General features: G+C 45.2%; 1 protein-coding gene across 2 annotated transcripts in view; it reads left to right on the top strand.

The window, feature by feature from the left end:
• FAM168A (family with sequence similarity 168 member A) overlaps positions 1 to 12748 on the top strand; it is a 220393-nt gene that overhangs the window by 68063 nt on the left and 139582 nt on the right. The gene's annotated exons all lie outside the window — the stretch shown is intronic.

Raw genomic sequence — 12748 nt, 5'->3', positions numbered from 1 at the left:
AAATCCCATCCTCCAGGTCCTTTATGAACAAATTAAATAGGATTGGTCCCAGCACAAAACCCTGGGGAACCCCACTACCCACCCCTGACCATTCCGAGTAATCCCTATTTATCACCACCCTCTGAACTCGCCCTTGTAGCCAGTTTTCAATCCATGTACTCACCCTATGGTCCATACCAACTGACCTTACCTTGTACAGTAAACGTTTATGGGGAACTGTGTCAGATGTTTTTGCAAAATCCAGATAGACCACGTCTACGGGCTTTCCTTTATCTAGATGGCAACTCACCTCCTCATAGAAGTTTAATAGATTGGTTTGGCAAGAACGATTCTTCATGAATCCATGCTGATTACTGCTAATGATACCGTTCTCATTACTAAAATCTTGTATATAGTCCCTCATCATCCCCTCCAAGAGCTTGCATACTATTGATGTTAGGCTAACTGGTCTGTAATTCCCAGGGATGTATTATTGGCCCTTTTTAAATATTGGTGCCACATTGGCTTTTCTCAAATCAGCTGGCACCATTCCAGTCAGTATACTGTCAGTAAAAATTAGGAACAATGGTCTGGCAATTACTTGACTGAGTTCCCTAAGTACCTTCGGATGCAAGCCATCTGGTCCCGGTGATTTATTAATGTTAAGTTTCCCAAGTCTAATTCTAATTCTGTCCTCTGTTAGCCATAACGGTGCTTCCTGTGATGTGTCATAAGGATAAACACTGCAGTTTAGGTTACTGAAGCCCCCCCGATTCCTTTGTGAAGACTGAGGAGAAGAATAAATTCAACACCTTTGCCATCTCCCCATCCTTTGTAACCAGATGTCCTTCCTCATTCTTTATGGGGCCAATATGGTCTGTCTCCCTTTTTTACTGTTTACATACTTCTTGGAATTTCTTGGGATTTTTCTTGCTCTCCTCCGCTACGTGTCTTTTGTGTTCTATCTTAGCCGCCCTAATTGCACCCTTACATTTCTTTTTGCATTCTTTATAAAGTCTGAATGCTGATGATGATCCCTCAACCTAGTATTTTTTGAAGGCCTTCTCCTTTGCTTTTATATGCATTTTTTCATTGGAGTTAAGCCATCCAGGACTTTTGTTCGCTCTTTTAAATGTATTACCCAATGGGATGCATTGGCTAATGCCCTTATTTAATATGCTCTTAAAGCAAACCCATCTCTCCTCCGTGTTCTTTGTTCCTAAGATTTTATCCCAATTTATGCCTTCTGACAAGGTTCGTAGTTTAGGGAAGTTGGCTCTTTTGAAATTCAGTGTATTTGTATTCCCCTTATGTTTCCTGTTTGTGTGATTTACAGTACACTGAAGCCAATTGACCTGTGATCGCTGTTTCCTAAATTGCCCCGTATTTTAACATCCGTGATTGGGTCTGTATTGTTGGTAATCAGTAGATCCAGTAACGCTTTATTTCTAGTTGATGCGTCTACCATCTGAACCATGAAATTGTCCTGCAGGACATTTAGGAACTTGCGAGCCTTAGATGAATGCGTGGTTCCCTCCGCCCAGTCTATGTCTGGAAAATTAAAATCCCCCATTATGATAACCCTTCCCATCCTTGCTGCTAATCCAACTTGTGATAGGAGATCCGTCTCCCCCTTCTCCCTCAGGTTAGGGGGCCTATAGCATACTCCCAGTATTATTTTCCCCTTAACTTCATCCCTTTGGAGCTCTACCCATAAAGATGACACCTTCTCCCTAGCTCCTTTAGTGATGTCATCTCTCACATTCACTTGTACATTATTTTTGATATATAGGCATACCCCTCCCCCTTTTTAACCCTCTCTATCCCTGCAAAAGGGTATACCCTTGAATGGTTGCCAGTCAATCATGAGAGCTGTTGAACCAAGTCTCTGAAACTCCCACAAAATCCAAATCCTCCTCGTACAACAGTATCTCTAGTTCACCCATCTTGTCTGTCAGGCTCCTGGCATTGGTCAACATGCTACGTAGTTTAGACTGGTCACATATTATCGTCTTATTGGGTATTCAGAGACTGCAACTAGGACTTGTTACTATACATACCTTGGGTTTATGTGCTTTAGTCAACCTACCACTAATGCCTCCAATACCACCCTCTGGAATATGTTCCGTACTGACTATCTCTACCTCTGGGCCCTCCCCCTGTCGCCTAGTTTAAAAACCCCTCTAACTTTTTGGCCATCTTTACTCCCAGCTGATCTGTACCCTCCTCATTTAGGTGCAGTCCGTCCCTTCTATAGTACTTGTGATCGACTGAGAAATCGACCCAGTCCTCCAGGAACCCAAACCCCTCCTTACTACACCAGCTCTTCAGCCACTTGGTTACTTCAGTAATCTCCCTCTGCCTTTCTGATGTGGCTCGATGTACCAGTAGTATTCCTGAGAATACTACCTTGGAGGTCCTCTTCCTCAATTTAGCTCCTAAGTCTCTAAAATCGTTCTTTAGGACACTCTATCTGCCTCTGACTTTGTTATTGGTGCCAACAAGCACCATGACAGCCGGGTCTTCCACAGCCCCTCCCAGTAATCTGTCCACAAGATCCGTGATGTGCCGAACCTGAGCGCCCGGTAGACGACATATAATTCTGCGCTTCAGGACGTTGTTACAGATTGCCCTCTCTGTCCTTCCAAGAATTGAGTCCCCTACTACCAGAATCTGTCTTTCCTTTCCCTTCGCTTCCCCCCACTCTCACTGGAGTTCTTCCCATGGCAGCTAGGAGAGTCTCTCAGCTCCAGCAGTGCTGGTTTCTGACTGGTTTCACCAATGTCACTCAATGGAGCGTACTTATTGGGATGCTCCAGCCATGGATGGGCCTCCCTGGCACTTCCCCCTCTACTTTTCCTGACTGTCACCCATCTACTCTTTCCAAGTGCCTGCACCTCTTTGTCTCCACCCGCCTCTGTGCTGGCCCCTGCCGGCACCTGCCGTGTACGTTCCTGGCTCTCCTTTAGTATGGAGGGACTTCTCAGTGCTGACAGTTGCTTCCCCAGATTCAGAACCTGGGCTTCCAAGGAAACAATGTGCTTACATTTTGCACAGCAGTATTCGCCCTCGATCACATGATCAAGAAACGTATAAATGCCGCAAGATGTACAAAGAGTCTCCACACCCGCCGGGCATCGTACCTACTAATTTAATGAGGATTGGGGATTATACCCTGTCCAAATTACCTAACAACTAGCTTCCTGACACTAATACTCAACAAGACAATACACAGGCACTCGCAGACCAGCGTGCACACACACAATACACAAGTACTAACGATGCACACACACTACATAGACAACACTCAGGTACTCACAATACACAGGTACTATCTGACACTAATACTCAATACAGCCTCGTGTACTCGCAGCACTTATATGCTTACAATAAACAGGTACACACTCACCCTACACAGGTACTTGACCCCTGTTACAACCTCTTGTTTTCTACTCTGGTTTTTTAACTCACCACTTAGTCCAGTTCCACTTGGTCTAAGTTCCAGCAAGCTCAAAGATGAGCAGGCTCACAATGAGTTCTGCAGAAGGTTATATAGGCCTCAAGCACCTGTGACCAATTAACCACTCCCCTTAATTAGTAGGCTGAAGGAAGGAAAGAAAAACCAAAGCTGTTAAAATAAAGTGACAGAAAAAGGTGTTAAAAATCCCAAAAAAGTAGTGCAGGAACCTTTTTCAAAGTCGCTGCGACTTGAGACCATGGGGTAAAGGACCGTGCTATACCGCAGATGGACACCGGCGGCAAAAAAAGCGCCCTGAGGCGATTCAGTTCGCATAGGTAGCGCTATACAAGTCACTCATTCATTCATGAGTCCCAATGATTTAATTGTTTCCATTGCCAGCAATGAAGTGCGAGTTGTCATGAGATTTTGAACTGCATGACAAATTGCACCGGGGTGAACCAGAGCCAAGTCTAGAGCTTAGAATGAAAGATTATATTACTTACCTGTCTCCCTGCTGCTCTCTTCTCCCCGAGGCTTCAGGGCTTTGGGCAGTCCCCTGGCATCATCATGTACGAAGCAGGGCTCTTAGTCCTGCATTGTGTGTGAATGGGGAGAACATGTGATCGTGGCCAAGAGCAGCATAGAGAGGAAGCTTCAGGGGACTGGTGGAGCAGATCAAGGGAGCCTACTGTAGCAAAAAGATGGTAAGCACTACAGCAGCCTTACTCATCCTTTTTAACACAGAGGAACCCTTAAAATATCTTTCTGGTCTGGAAGAAGGCTTCTTACACTTGTGGGCATTGGGAAGAATTGCCCCCTTACAGATAGTCGAAAAGATCAATGGCGTCAGTGGGAATTTATCTGAGAGGCAGAAATTGCTCATTGCTCAATGGAACCTCTGGAGGAACCCCAGGGATCCATGGAACTCTGGTTGAGAAGCCCTATACTACAGCCTCTTCCACAACCTCCAAACTTAATAAGCATTTAACCTTTGCATTATGGAGGGGGGCAATTCAAGGGTTTTTTTTTTTTTTATATTGCCTAGAGTTGAGCTTTTTTGAGGATGCTGTGCAGCTAGTTTTGTCCTTGTCCTACACTGGTGGTTGTTGGGTATTGGTGACCTTGAATGGACTACCTGACCTCCGTTGTGCTGTTAAGGCTCGCCGAGTGTCTGTTCTCAACTAACAGATAATATGCCATTATACAATCGAGATGTCTAAGTGGCCGCTTCTCTTGTCCAAGCTCATCGACGTTCGCATTGTGTAGGGTTGCCTGGAAACAGCAGTGAATTGTGTCTTGGAAAATCGTCATTTTTCTATTAGGAAGCTTCTCAGCGCCTTTCCTAAGTACACTTAACACTGCCACAGACATATTTAAAGGGAAATACACTTCATTTTAGGAAGCATTACATTTCTTTCAAGGACCCTCTAAGGAAAATAATGCTTTCCATGCATTCTTCCTTAATAAAACAAATATGACATGTCTGAGACACATTTTGCAAGCTTTTCAATTTTAAACAATATGTTTTTTTTTTTTCTTACATAAAGCCTCTTGTACATGGCCATAACTTACAAGGTATTGGCGTAGAGAGTATAATACATCTGTTGCTGTGCTGCCTGGGAGCTACAGCAGCATATTTTGCCAATAGGAATACCTTACAGAAAATGCTGTACATGCGCAACCACCAGCACAGGGGTGTACTTGCACTTGCGTTTTTTTTTTTTAAACGTATAGAATTTTACGTTTTTTTTTTAAAATACGTCCATATGCATGTGCGAGAGTGATGCCCTGTACACACGATAGGATTTTCCAACAACAAATGTTGGATGTTAGCTTGTTGTCGGAAAGTCAGACCATGTGTAGGCTCCATAGAACATTTGTTGTCTGAATTTCTGCCAAAAAATGTTTGAGAGCAGGTTCTTAAATTTTCCGTCAATAAAACTTGTCGGAAATTCCGAGCGTGTGTACATAAGTCTGACGCACAAAAGTTCCACGCATGCTCGGAATCAAGCAGAAGAGCCACACTGGCTATTGAACTTCATTTTGCTCAGCTGGTACGTCACCGCGCTCTTGACGTTCGGAATTTCCGACATTTGTGTGACTGTGTGTATGCAAGGCAAGTTTGAGCCAACATCCTTTGGAAAAAAATCCACGGTTTTGTTGTCGGAAAATCCGATCGTGTGTACAGGGCATAAGAAGTATGTCACCAGCACACCAAGGATCCCCAGAATGGGTCCACATTTTTATTTAATGATCACATCATAATAGAGGTGCCCCAAATGGAAATTTTGGTACCGAAAATATAGGATGCACTTGTCTGAAAACCAAACCCGAAAATGACAGTTTAAAAAAAATATATATTTTTATATATAATTGTATTATAGTTGACTTTTTAATTAATATCATGAATTTTAAATGAATATGAATTTGTCAGCCATTATTGGCACCTTTAGCGCAAGAAAAGCTCAAGAAAAATGTATCACTTTAAATTCTATGTATCCTTCGGTCCGTTGCATTTCTGTCTTTGTGTTAAAAATCCTGCTTGCTGCATTTTTGGTCAGTTAAAAAAAAAAAAACACACTAAAAATGCACCTCTCTGTTGAATGCATGCATTGAAAACACAGCAAGAACGTATTAATAGCGCACCCGTGTTAAGTTTTTGATGCAGTTTTTGAGTGACAGGATCTATGAAAAACACACCATAAGCACAGTAAAATCACAGCAAAATCGGTGCGTTTTTGGCAACTTTTTTTTCTTATCGACAAAATGCATATAGCACCATTTTTGCCAGATATTTCTGTGCATCTCTACATCATAGGCGATGTTACATAGTAAGTGAGGTTGAAAAAAGACACAAGTCCATCTAGTCCATCTACCCTGCTGTGGGTGGGTGGCTGGCACTGACGGCGCACCCTGCTGTGGGTGGCTGGCTGGCTGGCACCTTGCTGTAGAATGGTGGCTGGCTGGTACGGTGCACCCTGCTGTGGGTGGCTGGTTGGCACTCTGCTGTGGGTGGGTGTCTGGCTGTCATCCTGCGGTAGGTGGGTGGCTGGCTGGCATCCTACTGTGGGTGGGTGGCGGGCACGGACAGTGCACCCTGCTGTGGGTGGGTGGCTGGCACCCTGCTGTGGGTGGGTGGCTGGCTGGCACCCTGCTGTGGCTGGTCAGGCTCCCTGCTGTGGGTGGGTGGTTGGCACCCTGGCCTTGCTGTGGCTGGCTGGTGTGTCCTTACTGGTCCAGTTCCGCTGTTCCACGCACAGTTTGCCGGGTAGAAGCCAGGAAATACACCATCCAGCCCAGTGGCTAGCAGCCTGTCAAACTTTGAGAGTCTGGCAGCTGGACGGGGCTGGAGGGGGCACTCACCGGGTGCACTTTTGTTTAGAGCATTATGTGCCCAGGGACAAATGCCTGGAACCCAGTCTGCCAGCCTTTCAGGCATTCGTCCTTTAGCGCATACTGTCTTAAACACATACATACCGCTAGGTACACTTCCCAGCCCTGTCCAGCCTTGTCCAGCCGCAGCAGCAGCAGCAGCTATCAGACTCTCATAGGATTTAACAGGCTGCCAGCAGCGGGGATGATGCATTTGTGCTACCTAGCCATTGTGAATTAGGCCTTACTGAAAGCTGTCCATTTTCTAGGTGAAGGGCAAAGCAGCACCTATTGGTGCCCCTTCCTTCCTGCTGCTTATAGTTGTCTTTGTTTTGCTCCTCTGCTTCTGTGTTCATCAATAGAGAGCAAAGTAAATGAGCTGGTTCTTCTGGGTATGGAGAAGCATGCACCTTTACTTTCTTCCATGTGATAGCATTAGTGCTTGGTAATTGGGCCCCTAGACACCCAGCTCTGTCAAATGGGGACAGCGAAGGATCCTCAGCCCCCTGTAAGCTTCAAACTATGATCATGATGATTCCCAGGGCTCACTGCATAGAAGCTATGGTTTTAGTTTGTGCATACCCAGAAATCTCAAAAAAATATATTATCTGTTGGCACTTCATGTCATGAAAAAACATTTCTAGAAGGATTGAGATATTGTGGGGTAATGGCTTACCCTAGAAAAGGATTGAGGACTTCTATGCACATCGGAACATAACATGATTTATGAATTAATGTAAGATTGTGTTGAAGCGACTTTATCAGGTTATAATGAAACCCTTTAGGAAGGAGCTTTGCATTAGAAAAGCTATTATACTCACCACTCCCATTACCTCTGTCCTCTACTTTTCCTCCACTCAGCTCTCCAGCCTCCATCATTCTCCTCAGCATTCAGTACTTCTGGAAACATTTGATGCCTCTGTGCCCTGTCTCCTGCTGTGGTCTCTTCCTCTGACTCCTACATCACCCTAAGTCCTGTAGTTCCTTAGGGGTTAGAGGAAGGAACCACAGTGTGGTGGGGAACATTGGTATTCCCAGAAATGTTGAATGCAAAAGTCAGTTGAAGGATGAAGTGCTGAGATGGAGCGATGGTAGGAGACATGGGCTGCAGAATAGGTAGAGTATAAAAGCCATTTTATTTGCAGGGATCTGGACTTTGGGATTTTCGTTCACCCTGACAGAGTTGCTTTAAAAAAAGAAGTTTCTCATAAAGCTTTTGGCCTACAAAACTACGCTTCCAGAGCAAGCTGTTAGATGTTTTCTAAGCCCCCCCACAATGGTCAACTTTGTCTTTAAAGACTATTCGCTGACATCTCCCTTTCATTGATATGGTGCAGCGCTTGACTTAGCTCTGGCCTCTCCATAATGTATTTTCCCCATGGCTAGAATTGTTCATCAATCCACCTTTTTGTCTTCGCTAACAAAGAAGGGAAACTCTTTTGGAGAGCTGCCAGCCTAAAAGCCTAGAACTCGCCCGTGTCTTTACCTAATGGGTAATTAGGACAGTTTTGAAAGAGGATTAAAGTTCTAATCAGAAAGTCAAATGGAAAAGTGTAGACTTAAATTCGACTTATTTCAAAAAGTGAACATTTGAATGTTATAAAGAAAATCTAGGAAGACTTTTTTTTCTATGCATTACCCTAAAAAAAAAATGTATCTTTTGACACATTCCTGCAAAAAAATTGCAGTGCCCTTCTTTGACATGCAGCTATATAGGGTGTATATCTGCAGTGTGAGGTCACCTAAGGCTTTGCTGCCTCAGACTTCTAGCCTTAAGAGATTTCATGATGTCACTACTGTGCAGTGTGCTGCTCTCCCTGCTGGAGAGGAAGCTGTACAGTGCAAGGATCTTCCTGCTTCTGCTTCATCCATTTGGTGAGTCCTCCACCTCCCATACTGCTTTTTTGAATATTCACCCACCAGTTGTCAGATCATTAGTCTTCAGGTGTGCAGCTCTGACATGGGGAAGTAAAATCCTGCCTCTGCCGAGATTGCCACCTCCACACTGAGACACAGTGCAGACTAAAGAGGTAAGTTAGTGAGGGCATGTCCAAGATGACAACGGCACAGGGAACTTGATTCAGGTGCTCCTCTGCTTCATTCAACTCTCCAGCTCCGCTCTCCTTCCTGATACCCAGGGATGCCTACGGGCATCAAAAAAAGCAGGCACAATTCGAACTGCCTGCAGCTTGGAGCAGCCGTGTGGCCTACTGGCTACACAAACATGGAAACACAGCCAGAGCCTGTCCCCAATACCCCGCCTGATTTAAAATTAAAAAAAAAAAAAAACACTTTGCTGCAATACTTACCTTCAGTCTGGTGCTGTCTCCTACAAAAGATTTGCTCCTTCTTGCTGCCACTGCTGGTCACCTGCCTTGAAAGACACCCAGGGGTTGATTTAAGCTGGCCATACATTATACAATTTTCTTGTTCAATTTCCTTTACATTTACCTTCAACTATGTAGTACAAGGGCCTGCCTGATTGCATACAAATTGAAAGTGTTTAGGTTTGACCTCCTATTATATGGTTTTGGTAAATCTAAAAGAAAATTGTATAAGAAAATTCTATAATGTATGGCCAGCCTTACTATAACTGGAGAGTGCAAAATCTGGTGCAGCTGTGCATGGTAGCCAATCAGCTTCTAACTTCAGCTTGTTCAATTAAGCTTTGACAAAAAAAAAAAAAAAACTGGAAGCTGAATGGTCGATATGCAGAGCTGCACCAGATTTTGTACACTCTAGTTTTAATAAATCAAGCCCCCAGTGTCATCCAATCCAGTTCCAGTGAGCCTAAGCTGTTGTGAAGAAATCCCTTGAGGGGCACATCACCATGCAGCCTAGGTACTCCTGAACTGAGTGGTGCTCACACTTTATTACACAAGGGCAGGTCCGTCCATCAGGAGGTGCCACCACCCTGGAAAAAGAGGAAGGGCTGGTATGAAGAATGCTTGAAAACTGTGGGTTTTGTTTTTTTTAATATTCAAGGAGGCTTTCGGGGAGTTTGTAGGGGGATGAGTGCAGGGGCAAAAAACCTGGCCAATAGGGAGGTGCTTGGGGTGGCAAATAGTTAACCAGAGCATTGGCAATGTGGGCTCTGATTACAATAGCAGAGTGTCAGGCTCAGGGACCAGAAACTATAGTAGTAGAGAGAATCCCACTGACCAGCTGGATAGGTATACAAGCAGGTCACCCTTGGTGTGTGTTGGTACCAGGTAGTGAACCTCAGGATCGCCCCGCCAGGAGGTGAGCAAACTGGGGTCCAGTAGCAGATCTAGCAGGTAGGGATTAAAAAAGAAGCGTAGTCAGTAAACAAACCAAAGGTCAGCAACAAGTAGATGCAGGTTGGGATCAAGCAGAAGTGTAATCGAGGAACAAGCCAAAGGTCAGTAACGAGTGGTAGTGAAGATACAAACGGCAGCAGGAGTGACAATAGTGAGATATTGGCAGGGGAGAGAACAATAAATGGGAAGCGTAAAAGGCATGGCTTTAATAGGAAGTTCATGGGAGGAGCAAAGGGTTCAAGGTTCAAGAAAAACATGACACAAGTTAAGGTTGTCAGAAAAGATTAGACAGAGATTTGTCCAGCATCTCAGGTGGCTCAGCAAGAAGAGACATTGCCAGACACAGCAAAACGGCAGCAGGAGTGACAATAGTGAGATATTGGCAGGGGAGAGAACAATAAATGGGAAGCGTAAAAGGCATGGCTTTAATAGGAAGTTCATGGGAGGAGCAAAGGGTTCAAGGTTCAAGAAAAACATGACACAAGTTAAGGTTGTCAGAAAAGATTAGACAGAGATTTGTCCAGCATCTCAGGTGGCTCAGCAAGAAGAGACATTGCCAGACACAGCAGAGGTTGTAGGTTCAGACCCGGGTCCTGACACAGAGACTTGGAGGTACTTTTCTACAGACTGGAGTCCAGCCTAAAAACCTTGATAAGGACACAAGACACTTCAATTTGGTTACCGTGGATTGCGTGGTCTACTCAGAATGCCTGCTTTTAGATTACAAATATTTGACAGCATAAATGCGTCAGAGATTAAGCAATTTCTAATGAAGATAGTACAGGAAGCGCTCGATGGAAATTTTCTTTAAACACTTTTTATGCCTCAGGAAAGATACTGTAATGCAGATCAGAGCAATTACCATCTGTAAACATTAATTAAAATGTCATTAGCTCACCTTGCGCTCGGTAAGAGAAGGATGAGAAGTCCGCCCGTCCATGTATAATGTGCACGGTAGATAAAGAGGATGACTGGCTTTTATCTGTTTCTGTATATAACTTCTCTGGTACTAATTTGTTGTTGCCTGGAAGGAATTGGCGGCCTTCTTAATGGCCTGTGTGGGTGTGATTATAAACACCAAGTGTCACTTACCTTTCTTCTTAAAGACAGCTCCTATTTAATCTCGTCTTTCTCATCGTACCTTTCATGGATAAAAGGAATTAAGTTTAGAAATTGTACGTTTCATGAAATACTGCAAGTAAAATGTTTTGAGGGGTTTTTTTTTTTGTGTTGTGCCCTTTGAAAGGACTTGACAGGCGCGGGAGAGGTAAAGGCTGTACTTCTCCTGTGGATCACAGGATTGCAGTTCGTTCTGCCCTCCTGTGATCCATTTTCAGCAGACAGCGGGCTGAAGCCCACTGTTGGCTGCTGTCACAGAGCCGGTCCAGGCTTCTCACATGCCTGACGAAGGGGTCCTCCGTGACTCCGTGTCTCCGAAACGTTGTACTACCTGTTCTGTGATGTGATCATGCTTCAATATGGAGTATTACAGGCTTTGTAGGAGGGAGATGTTTACGTTTTTGAATTCCTAAACCCAAAAGTGGAACTTCCGCTCATTGTACTCCTCCCCCCCTTTCGGGGGAGAGGGGGGACAGCATACCTGGCTTTCACAGGTATGCTTTCCCCACTTCTGGGAGCCTCAGCCGCGGATATTGAAGTCACGGGTGGGGCTTCATCCTCCTCCCCCTGTCGCCGGGCCAGTAGGAGAGAGAAGCATGCGCAGTAGGGTTCCCAGCGTGAATACCGAAAGGCTACACTGCCGGGTTTCCTTACTCGCAATGGAGGTGGCATGCACCCGACAGCTAATGGAAACAGCTGCGGTGCTGACATTGCTGGACTCCAGGACAGGTAAGTGTCCGATTATTAAAAGTCAGCAACTGCAGTATGTGCAGCTGCTGGCTTTTATTTTTGCAGCGGTTGGCGGACCCCCTCTTTAAAGTGGTTGTAAAGGTAGGTTAAAAAACCTTCAGTGTGCAGCAGCCCCCCTAATACTAACCTGAGCATCGATCCAGCGATGTGCACGAGTGCCTCAGCCATCCGGGACTCTCCCTCCTGATTTGCTAAGACGCAGCAGTGGCCCCATTGGCTACTGCTGCTGTCAATTAAAGTCAGTTAGCCAATGATGAGAGAGAAGGGGCTGGGCTGAACCACGGCTCTGTGTCTGAGTGGACACACAGAGCCGCGGCTTGGCTTGGGTGCCCCCATAGCAAGCTGCTTGCTGTGGGGGCACATGACAGGAGGGAGGGGCCAGAAGAAGAAGGGACGCGAGAAGAGGAGGATCTGGGCTGCTTTGTGCAAAACCAACTGCACAGAGGAGGTTAAATATAACATGTTTGTTATTTAAAAAAGAAAAAAAGGAGACTTTAGTATCACTTTAAAGTAAAACCTTCCCTGATTAGGGTCCCCCCTGCCCCCTAAATACTTACCTGAGACCAATCTCGATTCAGAGCTGTGACCAACAGCGGCGACTCTCTCTTCTGGCCATGCAGGCAACGGCAGGAGTCATTTTCAAGTAGTGTGGCTTGGGATTGAGCCCACATGAGTGCCCCTATAGCTAGCGGCTTGCTATGGAGGCACTCGGAACAAGGAAGGAGCCTGGAGTGCCGGTGGGGGATCCCAGAGGAGGAAGAAGAGGATTGGAGCTGCTCTGTGTAAA

This window comes from Aquarana catesbeiana, linkage group LG02, assembly GCF_042186555.1.
Source record: "Aquarana catesbeiana isolate 2022-GZ linkage group LG02, ASM4218655v1, whole genome shotgun sequence".
NCBI classification, from domain to species: Eukaryota; Metazoa; Chordata; class Amphibia; order Anura; family Ranidae; genus Aquarana; species Aquarana catesbeiana.
Note: the sequence above shows the minus strand (reverse complement) of the source record. Positions and strands in the feature narration are given on the sequence as shown.